At 43.5% G+C, this 26,785-nt stretch overlaps 1 protein-coding gene across 4 annotated transcripts in view; it reads left to right on the top strand.

The window, feature by feature from the left end:
• Positions 1-26,785, top strand: part of PDE5A (phosphodiesterase 5A) — a 313,971-nt gene that overhangs the window by 192,368 nt on the left and 94,818 nt on the right. The window lies entirely within an intron of this gene.

Here is a 26,785-nt window from a genome sequence, read left to right as displayed (position 1 = left end):
TCAGGTCTATGGCTGGTGTAACACTGACTGCAAAAAGTTAGGTACGGAGACACTGGGTTATGCTAGTAGTTTATGACGGAAGATGTTGTTACACAATAGACTGCCACTGCGCATCCGTAGGGCACCTTACTACTTATCATTTCTAAAGCACTACTAGATGTATACAGCACTGTTCACTTGAACATGAAGAGATGGTCCCTGCTCGACAGAGCTTACAATCTAATTAGGACAGACAAACAGGATAAATAAGGGATAAGGATGAAGAGTTTCGAGATTCCGGAATCCCAAACAGTAGCAACATTCTTTGCAGAATCCCAGAGAATAGCAAGATTCCGGAATCCCAAAGACTACTACTACTTATCATTTCTATAGCACTACTAGATGTACACAGCGCTGTTCACTTGAACATGAAGAGATGGTCCCTGCTCGACAGAGCTTACAATCTAATTAGGACAGACAAACAGGATAAATAAGGGATAAGGATGAAGAGTTTCGAGATTCCGGAATCCCAAACAGTAGCAACATTCTTTGCAGAATCCCAGAGAATAGCAAGATTCCGGAATCCCAAAGACTACTACTACTTATCATTTCTATAGCACTACTAGATGTACACAGCGCTGTTCACTTGAACATGAAGAGATGGTCCCTGCTCGACAGAGCTTACAATCTAATTAGGACAGACAAACAGGATAAATAAGGGATAAGGATGAAGAGTTTCGAGATTCCGGAATCCCAAACAGTAGCAACATTCTTTGCAGAATCCCAGAGAATAGCAAGATTCCGGAATCCCAAAGACTACTACTACTTATCATTTCTATAGCACTACTAGATGTACACAGCGCTGTTCACTTGAACATGAAGAGATGGTCCCTGCTCGACAGAGCTTACAATCTAATTAGGACAGACAAACAGGATAAATAAGGGATAAGGATGAAGAGTTTCGAGATTCCGGAATCCCAAACAGTAGCAACATTCTTTGCAGAATCCCAGAGAATAGCAAGATTCCGGAATCCCAAAGACTACTACTACTTATCATTTCTATAGCACTACTAGATGTACACAGCGCTGTTCACTTGAACATGAAGAGATGGTCCCTGCTCGACAGAGCTTACAATCTAATTAGGACAGACAAACAGGATAAATAAGGGATAAGGATGAAGAGTTTCGGGATTCCGGAATCCCAAACAGTAGCAACATTCTTTGCAGAATCCCAGAGAATAGCAAGATTCCGGAATCCCAAAGACTACTACTACTTATCATTTCTATAGCACTACTAGATGTACACAGCGCTGTTCACTTGAACATGAAGAGATGGTCCCTGCTCGACAGAGCTTACAATCTAATTAGGACAGACAAACAGGATAAATAAGGGATAAGGATGAAGAGTTTCGAGATTCCGGAATCCCAAACAGTAGCAACATTCTTTGCAGAATCCCAGAGAATAGCAAGATTCCGGAATCCCAAAGACTACTACTACTTATCATTTCTATAGCACTACTAGATGTACACAGCGCTGTTCACTTGAACATGAAGAGATGGTCCCTGCTCGACAGAGCTTACAATCTAATTAGGACAGACAAACAGGATAAATAAGGGATAAGGATGAAGAGTTTCGAGATTCCGGAATCCCAAACAGTAGCAACATTCTTTGCAGAATCCCAGAGAATAGCAAGATTCCAGAATCCCAAAGACTACTACTACTTGTCATTTCTATAGCACTACTAGATGTACACAGCGCTGTTCACTTGAACATGAAGAGATGGTCCCTGCTCGACAGAGCTTACAATCTAATTAGGACAGACAAACAGGATAAATAAGGGATAAGGATGAAGAGTTTCGAGATTCCGGAATCCCAAACAGTAGCAACATTCTTTGCAGAATCCCAGAGAATAGCAAGATTCCGGAATCTCAAAGACTACTACTACTTATCATTTCTATAGCACTACTAGATGTACACAGCGCTGTTCACTTGAACATGAAGAGATGGTCCCTGCTCGACAGAGCTTACAATCTAATTAGGACAGACAAACAGGATAAATAAGGGATAAGGATGAAGAGTTTCGAGATTCCGGAATCCCAAACAGTAGCAACATTCTTTGCAGAATCCCAGAGAATAGCAAGATTCCGGAATCCCAAAGACTACTACTACTTATCATTTCTATAGCACTACTAGATGTACACAGCGCTGTTCACTTGAACATGAAGAGATGGTCCCTGCTCGACAGAGCTTACAATCTAATTAGGACAGACAAACAGGATAAATAAGGGATAAGGATGAAGAGTTTCGAGATTCCGGAATCCCAAACAGTAGCAACATTCTTTGCAGAATCCCAGAGAATAGCAAGATTCCGGAATCCCAAAGACTACTACTACTTATCATTTCTATAGCACTACTAGATGTACACAGCGCTGTTCACTTGAACATGAAGAGATGGTCCCTGCTCGACAGAGCTTACAATCTAATTAGGACAGACAAACAGGATAAATAAGGGATAAGGATGAAGAGTTTCGAGATTCCGGAATCCCAAACAGTAGCAACATTCTTTGCAGAATCCCAGAGAATAGCAAGATTCCGGAATCCCAAAGACTACTACTACTTATCATTTCTATAGCACTACTAGATGTACACAGCGCTGTTCACTTGAACATGAAGAGATGGTCCCTGCTCGACAGAGCTTACAATCTAATTAGGACAGACAAACAGGACAAACAAGAGATAAGGGAATATTAAAGTGAGGATGATAAAATAAGGGTTCTGAACAAGTGAATAAGGGTTAGGAGTTCAAAGCAGCATCAAAAAGGTGGGCTTTTAGCTTAGATTTCAAGACGGCCAGAGATGGCGCTTGATGTACTGGTTCAGGAAGTCTATTCTAGGCATATGGTGCAGCAAGATTAAAGGAATGGAGTCTGGAGTTAGTGGTGGAGGAGGAGAAGAGTGAAGATAAGAGAGATTTACCCAGGGGAACGGAGTTCCCGGGGAGGAATGTAGGGAGAGATGAGAGTGGAGAGGTACTGAGGAGCTGCAGAGTGAATGCACTTATAGGTCAATAAGAGGAGTTTGAACTGTATACGGAAACGAATAGGAAGCCAGTGAAGTGACTTGAGGAGAGGGCTAATATGAGCATAATGGCACTGGTGGAATATTAGTCATGCAGCAGAATTTTGAACAGATTGAAGAGGAGAGAGATGGCTAAGTGGGAGACCTGTGAGAAGCAAGTTGCAATAGTCTAAGCGAGAGGTGATAAGAGTGCGGATGAGGGTTCTGGTAGTGTGCTCAGAAAGGTGATGCACAGTTGTAGAATTGTCCTCATAGAGGCCAGTATTCAAAGATTTGTCCAGGAGTTAAACCAGAAAAATGTTACATTAACTGTTGTTCAGCCAAAAGTTGATTTGGTTAAATATAGGAGAGGAGATGGGTATGTTGGGGGCAGTGTTGAAACTTATATAGGGCTCATATTCAGTGCTATCTAGTTAAGCTAGTTCGTGAAATAACCTGGCCTTGAGTTAAGTGGATAAGTTATCTGGTTAACTCAAACCCTGCATATTCACACATGAATAAGTTCTTGACTTGACTATCGGGCCCCATGATGCTGTTTCAAGATTGGCTACGTGGTGCCTGATATTCAACCAATGATTGGACAGAGCTAACCGGAGAAATTGTCTGATTCATCTTTGTCCTGCTATTTAGCTGCATTTAAAACAAATCTGAGAGAGCATTTCTTCACTCAATGTGTAATTAAACTCTGGAATTCGTTGCCAGAGAATGTAGTGAAAGCAGTTTGCTTAGCAGGGTTTAAAAAAAGGTTTGGATAGCTATCTAAAGGAAAAGTCCATAAATCATTATTAAAATGGACTTGGGGAAAAATCCACTGCTTATTTCTGGAATAAGCAACATAAAATGTTTTGTACTTTTTTGGGATCTTGCCAGGTACTTGTGACCTGGATTGGCCACTGTTGGAAACAGGATGCTGGGCTCGATGGACCTTCGGTCTGTCCCAGTATGGCAATACTTATGTACTTATGTAGGTAAATCCAACCAGATACAACTTGCGTACTGAGATTTATCTCTGCTGATTGTACAAAGTGACCTGTTGACCCAAATTTACAGGATAGGACTCAATGTGGCAGTGTCCAGCTAAATTTGGCATCCTGCCTTCTGTCTGGGTAACTAACCACACAGCAGTTTTAAGCAGACAAAGTTACCTTTAAAAAAACAAAACAGATTTACAGGGGAATATTTTTACAGGCAAGACCAATGGATCAACAGAAGCTTAGTGGAGATTGGGTGGCAGAGCCGGTGGTGGGAGGCGGGGCTAGTGGTTGGGAGGTGGGGCTAGTGCTGGGCAGACTTCTACGGTCTGTGCCCTGAAAATGGCAGATACAAATCGAAGTCAGGTATACACAAAAAGCAGCACATATTAGTTTATCTTGTTGGGCACACTGGAAGGACTGTACAGGTCTTTCTCTGCCGTCATCTACATAAGTGCATAAGTATTGCCATACTGGGAAAGACCAAAGGTCCATCGAGCCCAGCATCCTGTTTCCAACAGTGGCCAATCCAGGTCACAGATACCCGGCAAGATCCCAAAAATGTACAAAACATTTTATACTGCTTATCCCAGAAATAGTGGATTTTCCCCAAGTCCATTTAATAACTTCTATGGACTTTTCCTTTAGGAAGCCATCCAAACCTTTTTTAAACTCCGAAAAGCTAACCGCCTTTACCACATTCTCTGGCAATGAATTCCATGTTACTATTAATCTGATTATTGATCTCATAATTCTCTTCCCGCTTGGAAACAAGAGGATGGATGGGAAATTGCCATAGTGGGACTGAGCCAGAGTCAAACCCAGCTCAGCTCATTCTGACTAAAGTTAACCCTATCCTGAAGCACTTTGTTGGCCTGTATGAAATCACTTAGATGCCCTTCCTGGTGCGCCGATATCTGTGAATCACAACTGCCTCTTTGGTGTTGATACAGATGCACCGATATCCAGGGCAGGATTAAGGCGTAGGCAGACTAGGCATATGCCTTGCACTGACTGTTTGAGAGGCCCTCTCAGATTTCTTAATTCAGTGGCTCCAGAGGCAGACTTCTACCCCGGTAAGAAAGAGTAGTGCAGTATGTGGAGTGCACCAGAGCCATCGCTGCCCACAGAAATGTGTCTCCTTTCCTCACCCTGTGTTAAAACTGCACAGATTGGAGTTCCATCTATGGATGTTTTAAGGTTCAACAATTTTTATTGATGACATAACATAAACATACAAATGTGAGCACAGGGCAAGAACACCAACCGTAATAAGCAGTAACAGCAGAAAGAGCCCGTGAAATAACGGAACCCATCATCATCCAGAATTTTTATCATACCCACCCCAATCCCAATCTCGCCCCCCCCCCCTCTTCACTAACACAGGACCAAAGAAAACTCCAAGGTCTGTTACAAATAATTCAATAAGAAACTACATCCCCAAGGACTCAAGGTGTGTAGATAGACAGTCCACACCAGCAGAAAGGATTTCTTTCTCTTCACAAAGCCACATGGCGCCCTCGCTTCCCATGTAGCCAGCTGGTCCGCTTGATTACATCAGTGTCACACCGAAGGGGCCTCCTCTGAAGTCCAATAGTGAAGAATACATTTGCGGGCAACAAGGCTCAATTTGGCCCTTAGACCCAACCCTATAAGCCCCTTGGACGTCCAAAAGCAACTGCTCCACTGAACCAAGAGCAGCCCCACCCAGACCAGAGACCATGTAACTTGGAGGGCTATAATCGAACGGGGCCGGCCATCTATAATGACAGCCCCGTAAAGCGGCATACCCAACTGTACCATCTTTCGTTTCGATAATACAGTCGGGGCCGGCCAAATCTCAACATTTGGGCCACCCTTAGAGATCGTCTGCATTCGCTGATAATGGAAACTAATGGCGGCCATCTCAAAACCAGCCAAATCCAAGCCCCTTGGTCGTGGGAGGAGCCAGCATTTGTAGTGCACTGGTCCCCCTCACATGCCAGGACACCAACCGGGCACCCTAGGGGGCACTGCAGTGGACTTCACAAATTGATCCCGGGTGCATAGCTCCCTTACCTTGGGTGCTGAGCCCCCTAACCCCCCCCCCCAAAACCCACTACCCACAACTGTACAACACTACCATAGCCCTTAAAGGGTAACGGGGGGCACCTAGATGTGGGTACAGTGGGTTTCAGGTGGGTTTTGGAGGGCTCCCATTTACCACCACAAGTGTAATAGGTGGGGGTGGGGGGGATGGGCCTGGGTCAGTCTGCCTGAAGTGCACTGCAGTACCCACTAAAAACTGTTCCATTTCCTAAGTCAGGACTTGTTCAGCAAAACCGATTAGGTCACTGGGGCGCTATTCAGTGGCCATTTGCCCCTCTCCTTTAAGCTCCTTTCCAGTACATCCACTTGGTTAACTTAACTCCCAGCTTCTGTTATTCCCAGAGGGAACACCTTTGCCATTATCCTCCTCAGGTGTATCTACAGGGAATTCTCATTCAGGGCTATTTACATATGTAATTCGGGTCTCACCCAGTACTAGCTCCGGACCCGGGTTCCTAAACATATACTTTATCATTTAGGCCTTTCTTACCACATTCAAGTTTCCAGTCAGCTTCCAGACGACCTAGGAGTGGGTTATCGGGTCCGGAATAGCGTTCTGGGTCTTCGGAGGATTTAACACTGTCAGCGATCAGTTCTCCTCGCAGTCCACAGCTTGTACAAAACAAACTTGAATGCTTTAACTCTTGTAACCAGCAACTCCAGTCAATTCAATAACAAAAGTAGTCCAACAGCAGACAATGCATCATATCCTTCCTTCTCTCTTCTGGTGTTCCTCAGGGGGAGCACTGTCTCCTTGACTTCCTGGTTTATATACAGGGATAGTAGGGGAATATAAAATTATGTACAGTTAGTAGAGATCCCCTGCCCATATTAGGCTGAGCAAGTGCTGATGTAACTAGCTGTTCTTTCTTCCATACAGAACACCTTCAACGGGCTCAGATCCTCCTTGCCCGGCCCTTCTCCTGGAGTGATCCCCCTCCTGGATTCACTGTGTACCTGGGACAGGCTCTCCCTAGCCCCAGTCCCCTAGTTCTTAGGTTCCCTTAGTTTTTCTCTCCACCAGAATTTGGATGGGGTTACCAACGAACTCAGGACCCCAAACCCCAAGACTACTAAACGCCAAACTCAACTAGGAGTGGCCTAGTGGTTAGCGTGGTGGACTTTGGTCCTGGGGAACTGGGTTCGGTTCCCACTGCAGGCACAGGCAGCTCCTTGTGACTCTGGGCAAGTCACTTAACCCTCCATTGCCCCAGGTACAAATAAGTAACTGTATATAGTATGTAAGCCGCATTGAGCCTGCTATGAGTGGGAAATCGTGGGGTACAAATGTAACAAAAAACAAAAAGGGCATGCACTAACTTTTTTTCTCTCAACTCCAGTCTGTCACTCTTCAGTAGAGGGCACTTGTCCACAGCAACTTATTTCAAATTCCCTCCCATGGGCTGGGCTTCCTCCCACCCAGGGACCCCCCAATCACTCTCCCCTGTGACGCACAACAGGGATTCTGCTTCTTCAGTAATCCCCAGTTTATAAAAGGATTACACATATATACAGTTTCTCCTGTCCATGCCCATCCTGTAGTGAGATATTGTCCCCAAAGGATCTACTTGTCTTCTTAACACTGATTCACTCGATCTGACCCTCCTCCAGCAGTGACCCCACCTTTGGTCCACTCTGGTTCTGGGACAAGCTCTCCCTGGCTCCCGTCCTCTGTTTCCAGGCTTGGGCCCTCCTCTACCCACCCGTAATATACTATCTCTTGGTTTCCACTTATTAGAGCCGCAACCTGACCCTCTCAGCCAATGGATCTCTTCAATTTTTAGGACTCCCCTCTTTCTCCTCCTGATGAATGGCAGGGGATGTGCAAGCAACTCCAGACCTGCAGGCAACCAAAGATCTCCCCCCCTCCCCAAAGAGCATAGCTCCAATTTTATCTCCTTCCAAAAATACTAGGACTAGGGGGCATGCGATGAAGCTACAATGTAGTAAATTTAAAACAAATCGGAGAAAATCTTTCTTCACTCAACTTGTAATTAAACTCTGGAATTCGTTGCCAGAGAATGTGGTAAAGGTGGTTAGCTTAGCGGAGTTTAAAAAAGGTTTGGACGGCTTCCTAAAGGAAAAGTCCATAGACCATTATTAAATGGACTTGGGAAAATCCACTATTTCTGGGATAAGCAGTATAAAATGTATTGTACTTTTTTGGGATCTTGCTAGGTATTTGTGACCTGGATTGGCCACTGTTGGACACAGGATACTGGGCTCGATGGACCTTTGGTCTTAGCCCAGTATGGCAATACTTATGTACTTCCTAACTCCTCCCCGTCACTCTTCTTACTAATCCTGTACCACAAATTTAATATATATATATATATATAATTCATTTAAATTCCAGTCTCTCTGAGGTTTAAGAGGCAACAAGATGATATTCTGCCCCCTGCAAAATCTTAATCCATCCTTCAACAGCAGAGTTTATAGGAAAAATCTTGCTTTGACTTCATCTGTTGCACTCTTTTTATTTTTTTCAGTCCTTTAAATGACGATGGCATGAATTTTTATTTACGACATGATTGTCCTCAATCATTTTTAAGACCAATATGCTGCAATCCCAATATTTAAATTGCCAAATCCATGTTCACTGTCATTTACTGTATCTCATTATCAAAAAACTTCTCATAATGTAATAATGTCATAAATATAATCAAGATGAAAAAAATCTTATATAATAAAAGGCACCTCCAACATTCTGAAGCTGACTGCATGGCTGAGGCATTTCTGCTCTCTGTATCCATCTCCTGAATTGACATCACGTACTTCCGGGTTCCTCACAAGCAGAAGTGACCAACCACACGAGGTTTCTCGGCTTCAGAATGTTGGAGGTGCATTCTATTAAATAGGATTGGTCAGTTCCTTGAAGCACAGCCAGAGCTCAGCGTCCTGCACAGTAACTCTCAGACACCAGAGAGAGGGGGGGGGGGGGGGAGGTATCTCTGTCACACACACACACTCTCTCTCTCTCTCTCTCTCTCTCTCTCTCTCACAGTCAATGTCTTTCTCTCTCTCACACTGTATCACATTCACTCTATGTGTCACACAGTCACTCACACACTCTCTTGGTCTCATACACTCAGTCTCACAGAGTCTGTGTCTCACACACACTCTCTCTCTCACACACACTGTGTCTCACATACGCACTTGCACACACTCTCATTCTCACACACACACTCTCTCTCACAGACATATTCGCACCCAGACTCACTCTCTCTCTCTCTCTCTCACACACGCACACACTCTCATTCTCACACACACACTCTCTCTCACAGACATATTCGCACCCAGACTCTCTCTCTCTCTCTCTCTCACACACGCAAACACTCGCACATTCACTCTCTCTCTCACATTCAGTCACTCCCACATACACTCTCTCAAACATACACACACTGAGGAAAACCTTGCTAGCGCCTGTTTCATTTCTGTCAGAAACGGGCCTTTTTTACTAGTAGATAATATTCTCCATAGTTATGAATAGTGGTAAATATTTATGATAACTATATTGGAATTGATTGAACCTTATATTTGTGATAGTTAAAAATGCATATTCATTAGGGACATCCTGAAACCCCAACTGCCCTTTGGAACTCCAGGACAGGTTTCAGAACCACACAGATCTAAAGCACAGTGAAATATTTGCAATGCCATCTTTTCATGCAAAAGGGCTGGAGGTGTTTGAGTTCTGGGTGCTAGTACTGGTTTTCCAATAACAAGTCTGACTGATGTTTTTGCAGTTTTATGTTTCACGATGTGCCTGGCAGTGGAGTGAGCTCATGTTGCTGTTACTGAGGTGACACTAGAATTTAAGTGCAATTATGGTGTGTTGTGAGGGGGAAATGTCCTAGTTTATGGACTGGGACTAGAGTGTATCTGTGTAATTTTGTGTCTGTATACATTCCAGCAAAATCATTGAGATCTGAAGATCACATAATCACTCATTGCCCTGTCAGTAAGGGAATGTAGATGTGAAACGTCTGTTTACGCTTTCCAAAAATACTAGGACTAAGGGGGCATGCGATGAAGCTACAATGTAGTAAATTTAAAATGAATCGGAGAAAATTTGTCTTCACTCAACTTGTTATTAAACTCTAGAATTCGTTGCCAGAGAATGTGGTAAAGGCGGTTAGCTTAGCAGAGTTTAAAAAAGGATTATACGGCTTCCTAAAGGAAAAGCCCATAGACCATTATTAAATGGACTTGGGGAGGAAGCATTTGCAGACTATTTTTTCAGATCTCCTTGGACTCTCAAATGCCACATTTGGAAACAGATACTTTGGTGAAAGGTCAGTCTCCTGCTTGGATTCAATTTACTTTTCACCTACGACATCCAGTACATTTTACTCTAGAATCCATATGGACAGCTATAGTTAATAGTTTATTAAAAAGTTTTCTATATCGCACAGACTGACCAGCAGAACGCGGCAGTTTACGGGCTAAACAAATGATGGAAAGGATCTCTCTCACAACTGGGAAAAGCCATGTGTCCTCAAATTAATATACTGCAGTCTGAGATACAGAAGCATGATATAAAGATGAACTCTTGTTATGGATACAGGAAATTTCCCAACTTCATTAGATGACACTAAAACTAATATTGTGGCTTTAATGAAAACTGATAGTGATTATGGATAACACTATTATGAGAGCTAAAATAGAAGCTTTGGAAAACCAAGCAAAGTGGAGTAGCCTAGTGGTTAGTGCAGTGGACTCTGATTCTGGGGAACTGAGTTCGATTCCCACTGCAGCTCCTTGTGACTCTGGGCAAGTCACTTAACCCTCCATTGCCCCTGGTACAAAATAAGTACCTGAATATATGTAAACCGCTTTGAATGCAGTTGCAAAAACCTCAGAAAGGCAGTATATCAAGTCCCATTTCCCTTTCCCTATTTGAGATTCTACATGGAATGTTGCTATTCCACTAGCAACATTCCATGTAGAAGCCTGCCTTTGCAGATCAGCAACGCGGCCATGCAGGCTTCTGTTTCTGTGAGTCTGACGTCCTGACCGTACGTGTAGTACGTCAGACTCACAGAAACAGAAGCCTGCACGGCCGCATTGGTGATCTGCAAGGGCAGGCTTCTACATGGAATGTTGCTAGTGGAGGAGTAGCCTAGTGATTAGTGCAGCGGACTCTGATTCTGGGGAACTGAGTTTTATTCCCACTGCATCTCCTTGTGACTCTGGGCAAGTCACTTAACCCTCCATTGCCCCTGGTAAAAATAAGTACCTGAATATATGTAAACCGCTTTGAATGGAGTTGCAAAAACCTCAGAAAGGCTATATGTCAAGTCCCATTTCCATTTCCCTATATTTGATCAATTTTCTTAGTGTCCCATTAAGATCCTTGTTCTGGTTCAGTCCACTAATCATTATAAGCTGAGCAGTAGGTCCTCCAACTGCATTGCTGCCAGTAGGGGGTGGTATTTCAATACTGTGTTGGCAATGGCTAGAGACAGGCAGATTCCTTGGAGTCCTGCAGAGCTTGCCTGTCCCTCACTATTGAAAATGTGGTACTGAAATAGCACCACCCACTGGCAGGACTGTAGGTGGGAGGACTCTTCTGCTTAAAGGGAACAGTGGTTCAGTCTATGACACGAGTTCTGAAGGTGTTTTCTAAAAATGCCCCCTATAGTGGAATCATATTTTCGATCAAAATTGAAGAATAAAAGAACAGTTGACAAATGTCCTCCTTCACTGGACTGTCTTAATCTAAATATTTTGGACATACTTGAGACATCTATTTTGATATGACTATTCCATCTACATTGATTTACTAGGACTAGGGGGCATGCGATGAAACTACAGTGTAGTACATTTAAAACAAATAGGAGACAATATTTCTTCACCCAATGCATAATTAAACTCTGGAATTCGTTGCCGGAGAACGTGGTGAAGGCGGTTAGCTTGGCAGAGTTTAAAAAGGGGTTAGACGGTTTCCTAAAGGACAAGTCCATAAACCGCTACTAAATGGACTTGGGAAAAAATCCACAATTCCGGGAATAACATGTATAGAATGTTTGTACGTTTGGGAAGCTTGCCAGGTGCCCTTGGCCTGGATTGGCCGCTGTCATGGACAGGATGCTGGGCTCGATGGACCCTTGGTCTTTTCCCAGTGTGGCATTACTTATGTACTTGTGTTGCGGACACGCAGGTTTGATCATGTTCCCTGCAGTTGCGGGAATTGCACTGGTTGTCTTTTGAAAAACGTATTGAGTTTAAAATCTTGGAGCTTGTGTTTAAGGCGTTGCATGGTGAAGCCCCACAAGAATTGATGTCAAGATAAGTTCCTGTTGCCCTGTTCGGTCACTTTGATCTCAGGACCAGGCTTTCTTGGCTGTTCCTTCTGTTTGTTTGGTTGGTTCGGTTACAGGCGACCCATTATTGGGTTTTTATGGTGGCTGGTCCTTGTTTGTGGAACACTCTCTTCCTCTGCCTCTCATTTTTGTTTTGTCAGGCATTTACTACTACTAATCATTCCTAAAGCGCTACTAGACGTACGTAGCGCTGTACACTTGAACATGAAGAGACAGTCCCTGCTCGACAGAGCTTACAATCTAATTAGGACAGACAAACAGGACAAATAAGAGATAAGGACAAAGAGTAGCAAGATTCCAGAATCCCAAAGAGTAGCAAGATTCCAGAATCCCAAACAGTAGCCAGATTCCGGAATCCCAGAGTAGCAAGATTTCAGAATCCCCAAGACTACTACTACTAATCATTCCTAAAGCGCTACTAGACGTACGTAGCGCTGTACACTTGAACATGAAGAGACAGTCCCTGCTCGACAGAGCTTACAATCTAATTAGGACAGACAAACAGGACAATAAGAGATAAGGACAAAGAGTAGCAAGATTCCAGAATCCCAAAGAGTAGCAAGATTCCAGAATCCCAAACAGTAGCCAGATTCCGGAATCCCAGAGTAGCAAGATTTCAGAATCCCCAAGACTACTACTACTAATCATTCCTAAAGCGCTACTAGACGTACGTAGCGCTGTACACTTGAACATGAAGAGACAGTCCCTGCTCGACAGAGCTTACAATCTAATTAGGACAGACAAACAGGACAAATAAGAGATAAGGACAAAGAGTAGCAAGATTCCGTGCAGAATCCTAAAGAGTAGCAAGATTCCGGAATCCCAAGACTACTACTACTACTTATCATTTCTGTAGCGCCACTAGACGTACGCAGCACTGTACACTTGAACATGAAGAGACAGTCCCTGCTCGACAGAGCTTACAATTAGGACAGACAAACAGGACAAATAAGAAATAAGGGATTATTAAAGTGAGGTGTTTCTTAATCAGGGACTTGTTTTTTCTCGGGGGGGGGGGGGGGAATGTGTGTTTTTTTTATTTGATTTGTTTGTTTTCGAACAGGTTATAAATGATAAGTAGTAGTAGTTGTAGTAACATATAGTAACATAGTAGATGAAGGCAGAAAAAGACCTGCACGGTCCATCCAGTCTGCCCAACAAGATGAACTCATGTGTATACCTTACCTCGATTTGTACCTGTAGGATTTCCTCCCCCTTTATTGAGTACTTATTGCCGTTTATTCATAGCTTTCTTTTTGTTATTTCTTTATCAAGTGGAATAGCTTGATTGGTTATATCTTTATAATTAGTCAAAGTAATTTTTAAAAATGAGACCCTGTAGTTTCTAGTTGATGAGCTGTGTATAGAAGTCTTGGGACGTCACCACATCTCACCCAGTAACGAGATGGGAAAGCATGTCATGGTTAGAGGGTTCCAGTGAGGCTGTGATTCCATGCTTCAGCCTGAAGCTGTCCACAGTTTATAGAGATTGAACTCCGTGCATACACAAACACCTTTCATTAATTTATAACCCGTCTATCTTATGCAATCCTAAGGAAGGTACAACAAACAGACAAATTTCATAAAACAATACAAACATTAATATTAAAAATTAATAAATGCACCATGTTAGAGCTGACATGATTTATTGGAAAGTACAGATAGGAATAATTAAGGTTTTAATCTCTTGCGAAATACAGGCAAATTAGTTTCTAAATGAATGTCAGATGATAGAACATTTCCCAAGCACAGCACTGGGTAGTGGTCAAACGAGCTTCTCGTTTGGGATCTTGCCAGGTACTTGGACCTGGATTGGCCACTGTTGAAAACAGGATACTGGGCTTGATGGACACTTTGGTCTGCCCCAGTATGACAATGTTCTTATGTTATTGAACGACAGTATGATACTAAGAAAGTCACAAAATTGCTATGAAAGTGTTGTTTGTCAAGAGAGCCTATTGGGGTGGGGAGGTGGCAGAGAGTGGTCGTGCTTGAGGTCGGAGGGGGCTGGAGGTTAGGTTTTAGGTGAAAATGCACTGGTGCAGACACCAAAATTCAGTCGGCCTCTAATGTGTATGACTGGAGTGATTTAGTGAAGCTTGAAGAATGATCCACGATTCAGCAGTAAAGCCTCTTCCGCCAGGGTCGCTTTACTCATACTACCCCTCTCCTCAAGTCTCTTCACTGGCTCCCTATCCGTTTTCGCATCCTGTTCAAACTTCTTCTTCTAACCTATAAATGTACTCACTCTGCTGCTCCCCAGTATCTCTCCACACTCGTCCTTCCCTAAATCCCTTCCTGTGCACTCCGCTCCATGGATAAATCCTTCTTATCTGTTCCCTTCTCCACTACTGCCAACTCCAGACTTCGCGCCTTCTGTCTCGCTGCACCCTACGCCTGGAATAAACTTCCTGAGCCCCTAAGTCTTGCCCCATTCTTGGCCACCTTTAAATCTAGACTGAAAGCCCACCTCTTTAACATTGCTTTTGACTCGTAACCACTTGTAACCACTCGCCTCCACCTACCCTCCTCTCTTCCTTCCCGTTTACATTAATTGATTTGATTTGCTTGCTTTATTTTTTGTCTATTAGATTGTAAGCTCTTTGAGCAGGGACTGTCTTTCTTCTATGTTTGTGCAGCGCTGCGTACGCCTTGTAGCGCTATAGAAATGCTAAATAGTAGTAGTAGTAGTAGTAACAGCTAAGATTTGATGCTAATAAAAATGTAGGGTCATATATTTGAGCTGCAGAAACCCAGGGGAAAGCTGAAGTACTTCTGTGAGTAAAGGAGGAGCAGAACTTGCAGGCAGATGATCAAAAGCCCCGCGCTGTTCCAAACAGCGCTGGAACAGCGCGGGGCGCTATTAGACCTATGATCAGAGATAATGCATGCAAATTTAAGCAGCGCAATTATCTCTGATCATGGGGTAGAAGTGCAGGAGAATTGCGCCTGAGCATGCACTCAGCACAATTCTCCCGCATTTGTTTGACAGGTCTGGGCGGGAGATGCCCATCTTTAAATCGGAAGATGGACGTCCTCAACTGCCCTGTTGCAGGGATGGCCAAATTTCAATGGGGTGTCGGAGGTATAGCGATGGGGCAGTTGAGGACGTCCAAAATTTGGATGTTTCTGTGACAGGGCAGTAGAGGACATCCAAATTTTGGACGTTTCCATAATGGGCAGTTAAGGACGTCCAAAATTATATGTTTCTATGAGAAAGACGTCTTTCAGAGAAACAGCCAATTTTGGACATCCTTAACTGCCCATTGCAGAAACGTCCAAAATTTGGACGTCCTCTACTGCCCCATTGCAGAAACGTCCAAATTTTGGATGTCCTCTACTGCCCCGTCGTAGAACCATCAAAATTTTGGACATCCTCAACTGCCCATTGCTGAAACGTCCAAAATTTGGACGTCCTCAACTGCCCCGTCACAGAAACGTCCAAATTTTGGATGTCCTCAACTGCCCTCGCTGGCAGGTTTGCTGTAGGGGGGGACAGGGCTCACCATTCCTCCCCAATGATCTGCAAACCCTAACGCCAGCTCGTTGCTGGCGTAGGGTTTGTCGCAGCCAGCGACCCAATCTTTGGCGCGCTGGTCGCTGATCATTGGGGATGAATGCATTAAGTGCTGATTAGCATGCATTTGCATGCTACTTGCGCTAAGAGCCCTGGAGAGCGTTGTTTCACACGCTCAAGGGCTCTGATCATGGGGCAGTAGCAAACGCTGGTGCTAGTATGGCGCTAAGCCTCTAGCGCCGGTGTTTGCTTTTGATCATCTGCCTGTTGGGGTGACTGTATCTGATGATCTTAAAGTGACTGAATTGGTAGAAAAAGCTAAAAGGGTGCTTGATTGCCGAGAGAGAGCAATAGCCAGCAGGAGAAAAGAGGTGATATTGCCTCTGTATGAATCGCTGGCGAGATCTCATTTGGAGTACTGTGTACGATTCTGGAGACCACACCTTCAAGGAGATATAGATAGAGTGGTATTGATCCAGAGGGTAGCTACTAAAATTGTCAGTGGTCTTAAAATCTTAAGATCTTTGGAAGAAAGGCGAGGGCAGACATGAGACATTTTAAATACTTGTAAACCTCTTTCAATTAAAAGGAAACTGAGGAATGAGGGGGAATAGGATGAAAGGGGATAGACTCAAGAGTAATCTAAGGAGACAAAGGCTGTATCCGAATTCAAGAAAGCTTGGGACGAGCACAGGGGGATCTGTAAGGGAGAGAAAGGGAAAGTAGATTTAGATTTATTTCTAATCAACTTTTACCCAAGGCAGAGTACAAACATACATACAGAATAAAACAAATAAAAACACTTAACACCTGCCAAGACCACTCGAAACAAATAAAACAAATAAAAACACCTGCCAAGACCACTCGAAAAAGTCCACATAGACAGACTTAGATGTTCAATAAATTATAAATGGAAAAAAAACCAGTAATCATTTTTCAGATAAGCTTTTGCCACCTAGTGAATCTGGCATGCATAATTCCAGATGTGTGTGTCCTGGACTTTGGACTCCTCTTTCACTCTGCAGTAACGTAGCAACAGATAAGGCTGCAAGGCAGATCTAGTCTCTCTCCAATTTATTTCCTCTTATGCTGCCAGGGACTTGATTTCATCACAAATGTTGGAACTTAAGAACCTAAGAGTTGCCATATTGGGATAGACTGAAGTTCCGTCAAGCCCCCAGTATCCTGATTCCAGCAGTGCTCAATCCAGGTCACAAGTAACTGGCAAGATTCCCAAAACAGTACAATACATTTTATGCTGCTTATCCTAGAAATAAGCAGTGGATTTTCCCAAGTCCATTTTAATAAATGGCTTAAGGACTTTTAACATAAGAATATAAGTATTGCCATACAGGACAGACCGAAGGTCCATCAAGCCCAGTTTCTTGTTTCCAACAGTGGCAGTCCAGGTTATAAGTACCTGGCAAAATCCCAGAACAGTAAAACAGATTTTTTTTGCTGTTTAACCTAGAAATAAGCAGTGGATTTTCCCCAAGTCTATTTTAACCATGGCTTATGGACTTTTCTTTTAGGAAATTATCCAAACTTTTAAAAAACTCTGTTAAGCTAACTGGCAACGGATTTCAGCATTTACTTGTTGAGTGAAGAAATATTTTATGCAGTTTATTTTAAATTTATTACCTTGTAGCTTCATTGCGTGTCCCCTAATCCTAGTATTTTTGGGAAGAGTAAACAAGCGATTCACATCTACCCATTCCACTCATTATTTTATAGACCTCTATCATATCTCCCCTCAGCCGCCTTTTCTCCAAGCTGAAGAGCCCTAGCCGCTTTAGCCTTTCCTCATAGGGAAATCGTCCCGTCCCCTTTATCATTTTCATTACCCTTCTCTGTACCTTTTCTAATTCTGCTACAGCTTTTTTTTTTAGATGCGGTGACCAAAATTGCGCACAGTGTTTGAGGTGCAGTTGCACCATGGAGCAATACAAAGGCAATATAACATTCTCGTGTTTGTTTTCCATTTGTAACATTCTATTTGCTGACGTTTCTGACGTCAAGGTGGCGGACCATTTGGCATCTAGTGATCATCGTATGGTATGGTTCAATATTAAAACAGAAGAGAGGGCTCATTCGAGATTGAAGGCCCTGGATTTCAAAGGAACTAATTTTTCATCATCCAGTGTTATGTACAGTATGTCAGGTATTTCTCCTTAAACGACTGGTGTGATGTAAGTGTGGCCATCCCAGACATTGGGGACTGCTAGCTACACCCCTGGCTTTTTCCCCCTTCACTTTTGTATGCGTGTCCTGTCCTTCCACAATCCCATCTATTTTTATTTATTTATTTATCAATTCTTTTAAATTGCATATCCCACAACAAATGAGATACTATAGAAATTGGCAATATATACAATACAAATTACACGTGGAGGGGCATAATTGAACGAAAACATCTATCTCCATGGGCGTTTATCTCCGAGAACGGGTCCGTGAAGGGGCGGACCGAATCGTATTTTCGAAAAAAAAATAGACGTCCATGTTTTATTCGACAATTTGTGAGCTGGGCGTTTTTGTTTTTCAGTGATAATGGAAAATGAAAGCGCCCAGCTCAAAAACGAATAAATGCAAGGCATTTGTTCATGGGAGGGGCCAGGAGTCGTAGTGCACTGGTCCCCCTCACATGCCAGGACACCAACCGGGCACCCTAGGGGGGCACTTTTACAAAAACAAAAAAAAAGATAAAAGAGCTCCCAGGTGCATAGCACCCTTCCCTTGGGTGTTGAGCCCCCCCAAATCCCCCTCAAAACCCACCGCCCACAAGTCTACACCATTACTATAGCCCTAAGGGGTGAAGGGGGGCACCTACATGTGGGTACAGTGGGTTTGGGGGGGTTGGACGACTGAGCATTAAGCAGCACAATTGTAACAGGTGGGGGGGATGGGCCTGGGTCCACCTGCCTGAAGTCCACTGCACCCCCTAACAACTGCTCCAGGGACCTGCATACTGCTGCTGCCAGGGAGGTGGGTATGACATTTGAGGGTGAAAATAAAAAGTTGTGAAACATCATTTTTTTGTGGTGGGAGGGGGTTAGTGACCACTGGGGGAGTCAGGGGAGGTCATCCCCGATTCCCTCTGGTGGTAATCTGGTCATTTAGGGCACTTTTTGGGGCCTTATTCGTGAAAAAAACAGGGTCCAGGAAAAGTGCCCTAAATTCTACCTACAAACACATACTTTTTTTCCATTATCGGCGAAAGGCGCCCATCTCTGTTCAGGTGATAACCATGCCCCAGTTCCGCCTTCACCACGCCTCCGACACGCCCCCGTCAACTTTGTACGCTTCCGCGATGGAGTGCAGTTGAAACGTCCAAAATCGGCTTTCCATTATACCGATTTATTCGTTTTTGTGAGATAAACGTCTATCTCCTGATTTGGGTCGAAATCTAGGCGTTTTTCTCTTTCAATTATAAGGTGGATAGTAATGTAAACAGGAAAAAGAAGAACACTTTCATCCACAATATTGTTGGATCCAAGAATTAAGAAAATATAAATCAAGAAAAAAATATATATATCATTCGATTATCACATACCCATACAGTGTTCCCCAGCCTGTCTATTCAGTGTATTGTTTAAAGTTCCCTTTTAAGTGACTTCATGGTAAGAATCTTAAAAGGGAACTTTAAAACAATACAGGAACGTAAGACCTTTGAAGTCAGAATGATTAAATATTTTGACACCCACCAGACAGGACTTAACAAAGATCTGGGTTTTCTAGCCCATTATAAGCCATAAAGTTGTATTGCTCTGTTTGTCACCCTCCTCTCACCTATCCACCCCCACCCTGTTAGACTGTCACTGAAATGCTTTGATGTTTCACTTATATATATATACTGTCATCTACCAACCTTTGCTTATTTCCAATCTGACGAAGAAGGGCAACCTTTGAAAGCTAATCAAGAAATGTATTAAGTTATGTCCAATAAAAAAGGTATCATCTTATTTTCTTTTCCGTGTTTTATTTTATTTTATTTCTATTCGTTACCTCAAATTCTTGAGAAACTAACCAATACAGATACTGTAACTTTTGGTTTCAAAATCTCTACAACCTAATGCAGATAATTTAGCAGAATATTTCCAGGATAAAGTAAACAAAATTAGGCAGTCCTTTACACAGGTCAAATTTAAATCTATCTATGGGAATCAAAGATTGTCATGAAATGAGTGCTATTACATGTAGATGGACATTGGGAAAACTTTGAAACAGTGACTTCTATCTCCTGTTCACAGACCTTTTATCAGATTATCGGAGAAGGCCTGTGTTCTGGATGTATGTCCATCTTGTTACATGATGTCCCAGCACAAGTCCTTCAGTGGTTGACAGAATTTATAAATGGCTTGTTGCGTGAAGGTGATTATCTATAGGCGCTACTGAAATCAGTTTAACTGCTTTACCAAAATCCTCAAGAGGAGATCTGACTGTGTTGAAAATTATTGGCCTGTGGCAAGTATCCCTTGGATGGCTAAACTTTTGGAATTTTTACTGAATGAACAATTTCAAAGATTTTTTAGGGACCTTTAATATAATTCATAAAATGTAACATGGTTTTAGATCATACCGTAGTACAGAAACATTATTTCTGGTCCTTACCACAAAAATAAGACGTATTCTTGGACTGGGAAAACAAGGTTTCTTGTTGCAGTTTGACATATTGGCAGCATTTGGTGCTATAGATCATTCAGTTCTTCTTCTTAAATTGAATGAATTGGGTATTTCTGGAAGAGTATTTCGATGGTTTGAACAATTCTTAAACACTAGGACTTGAGGGAAGGGGTGGAAGATCTTCTAGTTGGAACCCTAGTTGCCGAGTCCCACAAAGCTCTCTGCTTTCTCCTTCTCTGTTTAATGTATATTTAAGTTCTCTGGGTGATTTTCTGGGTGATGAGATTTCTGTACTATCTTACACAGATGATATATTTCTTTTGCGCACTGCTTTACCTAGTACCTTAGATTCTGTCAAATATTATATCTCTTTGATAATTGGCCTTCAAGTCATCTCTTGAAATTAAATAAACAGAAGGCGAAGGTACTTTGGTTTGGAGATATGGAGGGGGATAATCGAACGGCGCCGGCCATCTCTGAGGACGGCGCCACGAAGGGGCAGAGCTAACCGTATTTTTGAAAAAGATGGTCGGCCATCTTTTTCTTCAATAATACGGTTGAGGCCGCCCAAATGTCAGAGATGGCCGAGTTTGAGATGGTTGGCCTCGGTTTTTGCCCATAATGGAAACCGAAGCCGGCGATCTCAAACCCGACCAAATCCAAGGCATTTGGTCATGGGAGGGGCCAGGATTCGTAGTGCACTGGTCCCCCTCACATGCCAGGACACCAACCGGGCACCCTAGGGGGCACTTCTAAAAAGTAAAAAAATAAATAAAATTGCTCCCAGGTGCATAGCTCCCTTACCTTGGGTACTGAGCCCCCCAAAACCCACTCCCCACAACTATACACCACTACCATAGCCCTAAGAGGTGAAGGGGGGCACCTACATGTGGGTACAGTGGGTTTTGGGGGGGGGGGGTTGGAGGGCTCCCATTTACTACCACAAGTGTAAAAGGTGGGGGGGGGGGGATGGGCCTGGGTCCGCTTGCCTGAAGTCCATTGCACCCACTAAAATTGCTCCAGAGACCTGTATCCTGCTGCGATGGACCTGAGTTTGACATGTAAGGCTGGCATAGAGGCTGGCAAAAAAAGTTTTGAAAGTTGTTTTTTTGAGGTGGGAGGGGGTTAGTGACCACTGGGGGAGTCAGGGGTGGTGATCCCTGATTCCCTCCGGTGGTCATCTGGTCAGTTCGGGCACTTTTTTGGGACTTGGACCTGAAAAAAAGGGTCCAAATAAAGCGGACCAAATTCTCGTGAAGGCCGGCTTTCTTTTTTCCATTATCGGGCGAAGCCGGCCATCTCAACGCACGCCCTATCCCGCCTTCGCTACCATGCCGACACGCCCCCTTGAACTTTTGCGAGCCCCACGACGGAATGCAGTTGAAGCCGGTCAAAATCGACTTTCGATTATACCGATTTGGCTGACTTCAGGAGATCACCGGCCATCTCCCGATTTGTGTCGGAAGATGGCCGGCGATCTCTTTCGAAAATCAGGCCCATAGTCAAACTTCCAAATACAATTATTATATTATTTTCAGGGGAGGTGTTAAACATTGAGGACCATTCTAGAGTGTTAGGTGTAATTCTAGATTTGACCTTATGTTTGAGGAACAGATTAACACAGATTAATACTCAGTAGAAGGCTCTTTTTTTTTAAGCTTCAGCAGCTTCGGTCAATAAGATCTTCATTAATGAAAGATGATTTTAGATCTGATGCTCAAGTTGTCTTGCTACCAGAATTGGATTATTGTAATTCACTTTATTCTTGTGTTTTAGTAAAGCAGTTAAAACGCCTACAGTTGGAGTGGAGGAGTGGCCTAGTGGTCAGGGTGGTGGACTTTGGTCCTGGGGAACTGAGGAACTGAGTTGGATTCCCACTTCAGGCACAGGCAGCTCCTTGTGACTCTGGGCAAGTCACTTAACCCTCCATTGCCCCATGTAAGCCGCATTGAGTCTGCCATGAGTGGGGAAGCGCAGGGTACAAATGTAACAAAAATAAAATAGATACTATTGGAGATTCTACATGGAATGTTGCTGCTATTGGAGATTCTGTTGCTACTATTGGAGATTCTACATGGAATGTTGCTATTCCACTAGCAACATTCCATGTAGAAGCCTGCGCGGGCCACATTGGTGATCTGCAAGGGCCGACTTCTACATGGACTAGTGGAATAGCAACGTTCCATGTAGAATCTCAAATAGTAGCAACAGTGGAGGAGTGGCCTAGTGACAGTGGAGGAGTGGCCTAGTGGTTAGGGTGGTGGACTTTGGTCCTGAGGAACTGAGTTCAATTCCCACTTCAGGCACAGGCAGCTCCTTGTGACTCTGGGCAAGTCACTTAACCCTCCATTGCCCCATGTAAGCCGCATTGAGCCTGCCATGAGTGGGAAAGCGCGGGGTACAAATGTAACAAAAATAAAATAGATACTATTGGAGATTCTACATGGAATGTTGCTACTATTGGAGATTCTGTTGCTACTATTGGAGATTCTACATGGAATGTTGCTATTCCACTAGCAACATTCCATGTAGAAGCCTGCGCGGCCACATTGGTGATCTGCAAGGGCCGACTTCTACATGGACTAGTGGAATAGCAACGTTCCATGTAGAATCTCAAATAGTAGCAACAGTGGAGGAGTGGCCTAGTGACAGTGGAGGAGTGGCCTAGTGGTTAGGGTGGTGGACTTTGGTCCTGAGGAACTGAGTTCAATTCCCACTTCAGGCACAGGCAGCTCCTTGTGACTCTGGGCAAGTCACTTAACCCTCCATTGCCCCATGTAAGCCGCATTGAGCCTGCCATGAGTGGGAAAGTGCAGGGTACAAATGTAACAAAAAAAAAATACAGCTATTAGATTTATTAGTGGATTGGGCACTTCGATAGTGTGTTTCCCATCGAGATTTTCATTGGCTAATGATAAGTAAACATATTGACTTTAAAACTCTTTGTTTGATTTTTAAGTCGATCTCTGGCTCAAATTCCGAAAGTTTAACTGAGCTGTTGACTTTTTTGTCTGCAGAGAGGACTCTGGGCTTCTTGAGAACTTTGAAGTTGGGTTTTCCTTCTTTGAAAATTTTCGGTTTGAATCTATCTTAGAGGCCTCTTCTGTCTCTCGGGGCTAGATTATGGAATAAGCTTCCTTTGGAATTGAGGTCTGTACTTCTCATCTCTCTCATAGGAAATTGTTAAAGACCTACTTGTTTGAACAATAGCTCTGTTTTTTATTTTATAGTTTTGTTTTAAATTTGTTTTGTTTTTAAATTTTATGCTGTTACGCTACGTGTCATTTTCTCCTTTATTATTGGAGTTGTTTTTAAAATGTAAACTGTTTTTGAATCCTTTGGGAATAACGTGGTATAGAGAACTCTGATAATATATTATATGCACATATCTGGCACCTCACGATAAGAACCTTCTTTATAGAATTACACCCATAGGGGGAGATTCTGTATATGGTGCCTAAAAAAAATCGGTGCTGAAATCAGTGCCGACTAAGCGTATTGCATAATCGGTGCCTAGATTTAGGCACCAATTATAGAATACGCTTATTTGATGTTTCAGCGCCTAAATCTATACGCATACATTTACACCAATGAAAACGTGGTGTAAGTCCCAGGGCATAGATTTAGGCACATGGGGCCATATTCTATAATTGGGTGTGTAAATTTCAGCACACCCATGAAACGCCCATTTCCCCACCTATAACCACGCCCCTTTTTGTTGGCGCACATCATTATAGAATACACTTATTGAGTTGTGCACCTAAATTCTAATCCGTTCCAATTATTGCTTGCTAGGTACTGTTATCGGCGTTCATTAGCTTGTTAAATTACGCACATTTTTATAGAACCTGCGCCAATTTCAGTGCTGATCTCTAGGCGCACTATATAGAATCCAGGGAATAATGTTCTAAGCTGCAGAAAACTGAATAGCTCTTTGTTACGGGGGGGGGGGGGAGGGGGCAAAGAGAAAATTACTTGCTCAAATCTTTAAAGATCCTGGTGCCCCCTCACCTTACATTTATTTTTATTTATTTGTTACATTTGTATCCCCCATTTTCCCACCTATTTGTAGGCTCAATGTGGCTTACTTAGTACCGGAGAGGCCTTTGCAGGCTCCGGTGTGAACAAATACAGGGTGATGTTGTGGTAAGATCAAGTTCATGTGGCACAGCCACATGAGGGAATCGGAGAATGGAAGAGTTGTGTTATGTCCATTACGTGCTTTAGTTTGGTTGTGTTGCAGAGATTAGGCATTTAAGTTGGATCGGTAGGGTATGCCTTTTTAAACAGGTTGGTTTTTAGTTATTTCTAGAAGTTTAGGTGGTCGTACGTCGTTTTCCAGGCTTTAGGTAATGCGTTCCACAATGGAAAAACTAGATGCGTAAATTGTTTTGTATTTAAGTCTTTTGTAGCTTGGGTAGTGCAAATTTAGATAAGATCATGTTGATTCGGATGTATTTCTAATTGGTAAGTCGATCAAGTCTGTCATGTATCTTGGGGCTTCACCGTAGATGATATTTTGTGAACCAGGGTGCAGATTTGGAAGGCGATGCGTTCTTTGATTGGGAGCCAGTGTAGTTTTTCATGGAGGGGTTTTGCGCTTTCAAATCGCGTTTTACCAAATGTAAGCCTAGCTGCCATGTTTTGAGTGGTCTACATCTGATGGTAATTGGCTACCTCTGTTCCTGCTTGAAGAATATAACCTTCTGAATCCTGGAACAAAATGTAAATTTACCCCTAATAGGTAGATTATATCACATCTTGCGACACACCCAGTACCCCCCTTAAAGAATGAGCTACAAAATGATGAAAGCAGTGAATGGGGAACTGGGTTAAGTTCCCACTGCGGTTTCTTGTGATTCAGGGCAAGTCACTTTACCCTCCATTGCCCTGGGTACAAAAAAGATTGTGAGCCCACTAGGGAGAGAGAACGTACCTGTATGTTTGGAAACCGCTTTGGTTGATATATCAAGATTCTAGCACCACCCCACAGGATCATTTAAGAAGCAATTGGAGGGCCATCTCTTCTCTCAATATATGCAGTATGGATGATAGGAGTGGGATGAGTGTTTGTGGTGTGGTGTTAAATTTGATGTGTGGGGGTGAGGGAAGGTTTATGGTACAGTTTTCTGATCATTTACTGTTATTTTGGGGGATGCTCTCTCTCGGATAGAAGCAGAATACAAATTATGAACAGAAATGCAATTTAAAGGTCCTCGCTCCCCCCATCCCCCTCCTCCATAGTCAGCTGGCTGAGTGCTGAAATTGCCTCGGGCTCCCCTGGGCTGCTCTTATATGGCTTTCTGGAAAGTTGCATCTCCTGTTGGCATGTTTATCTCAGACACTGGCCAGGGCGTGGATGTGGGATTTAACTGTGGGACAGATGTGTTCATAGGTTGACAAGTATGAGATGAACGAGCAGCCTTATGTTGGTAATTTTGGAGGTCAGGCAGAGGGTCTGGGAAGTCAGTAATGAGTGCAACAGAGATAGGAGTGGCACACTGCATGGTGGACACAGGTCTCCTGGCAAAGAAAGGAACTGAACTTCGTTGGTTGATATGTTTGTCATTTTTCTCCTGGTATATTTTCTGGCTCTGTACATATTTTTAGGAGTAGGCAAACCTTCCTAAGAAGACCCATTCTATGCCACTTTCTCCCCATTTCTACTTCCTGCCAGTTGTTTCATGGCTGTATTGCAGCCACCCACACTGAGCCATCTTGCTATATCATTTGGGTGGGTTCTCATGCCTCTATTTCTCTCCACTGCTGGGTAGTCACAGCTTTGTGACCAGCATTGTCATGGCACTGAATGCAGTAGGCATGGTAGAAAAATGAAGGCAGACATGTCATCTACTCTCCCTTCCTCTCTCTTAGAGATCCCGTGTACTTCTCCCAAGCTCTCTTGAATTCAAATACTGTTTTTGTTTCCAGCTCCACCGGGAGGCCGTTCCGTGAATTCACCTCCCATTTCATGAAGAAGCATTTCCTCAGGTTACTCCTGAGCAGTGACATTCCGAGGGGTGCTGACACCCTGGGCGGATCGCCGATGCGCCCCGCCCCACGGGTGCAGCGACCCCCCCCCAGCGAAGGGACACCCGCCACCCCGGTGAAAGAACCCCCCCCCCAGGTTCACGCCGCTGGGGGGGGGTGCCGCACGCCAGTCAGCGTCGTTGGTTTCCATGCTCCCTCTGCCCCGGAACAGGAA

The sequence above is a fragment of the Microcaecilia unicolor genome, chromosome 2 (assembly GCF_901765095.1).
Source record: "Microcaecilia unicolor chromosome 2, aMicUni1.1, whole genome shotgun sequence".
Lineage (NCBI taxonomy): Eukaryota > Metazoa > Chordata > Amphibia > Gymnophiona > Siphonopidae > Microcaecilia > Microcaecilia unicolor.
This window is presented reverse-complemented; position numbering and strand designations above follow the sequence as displayed.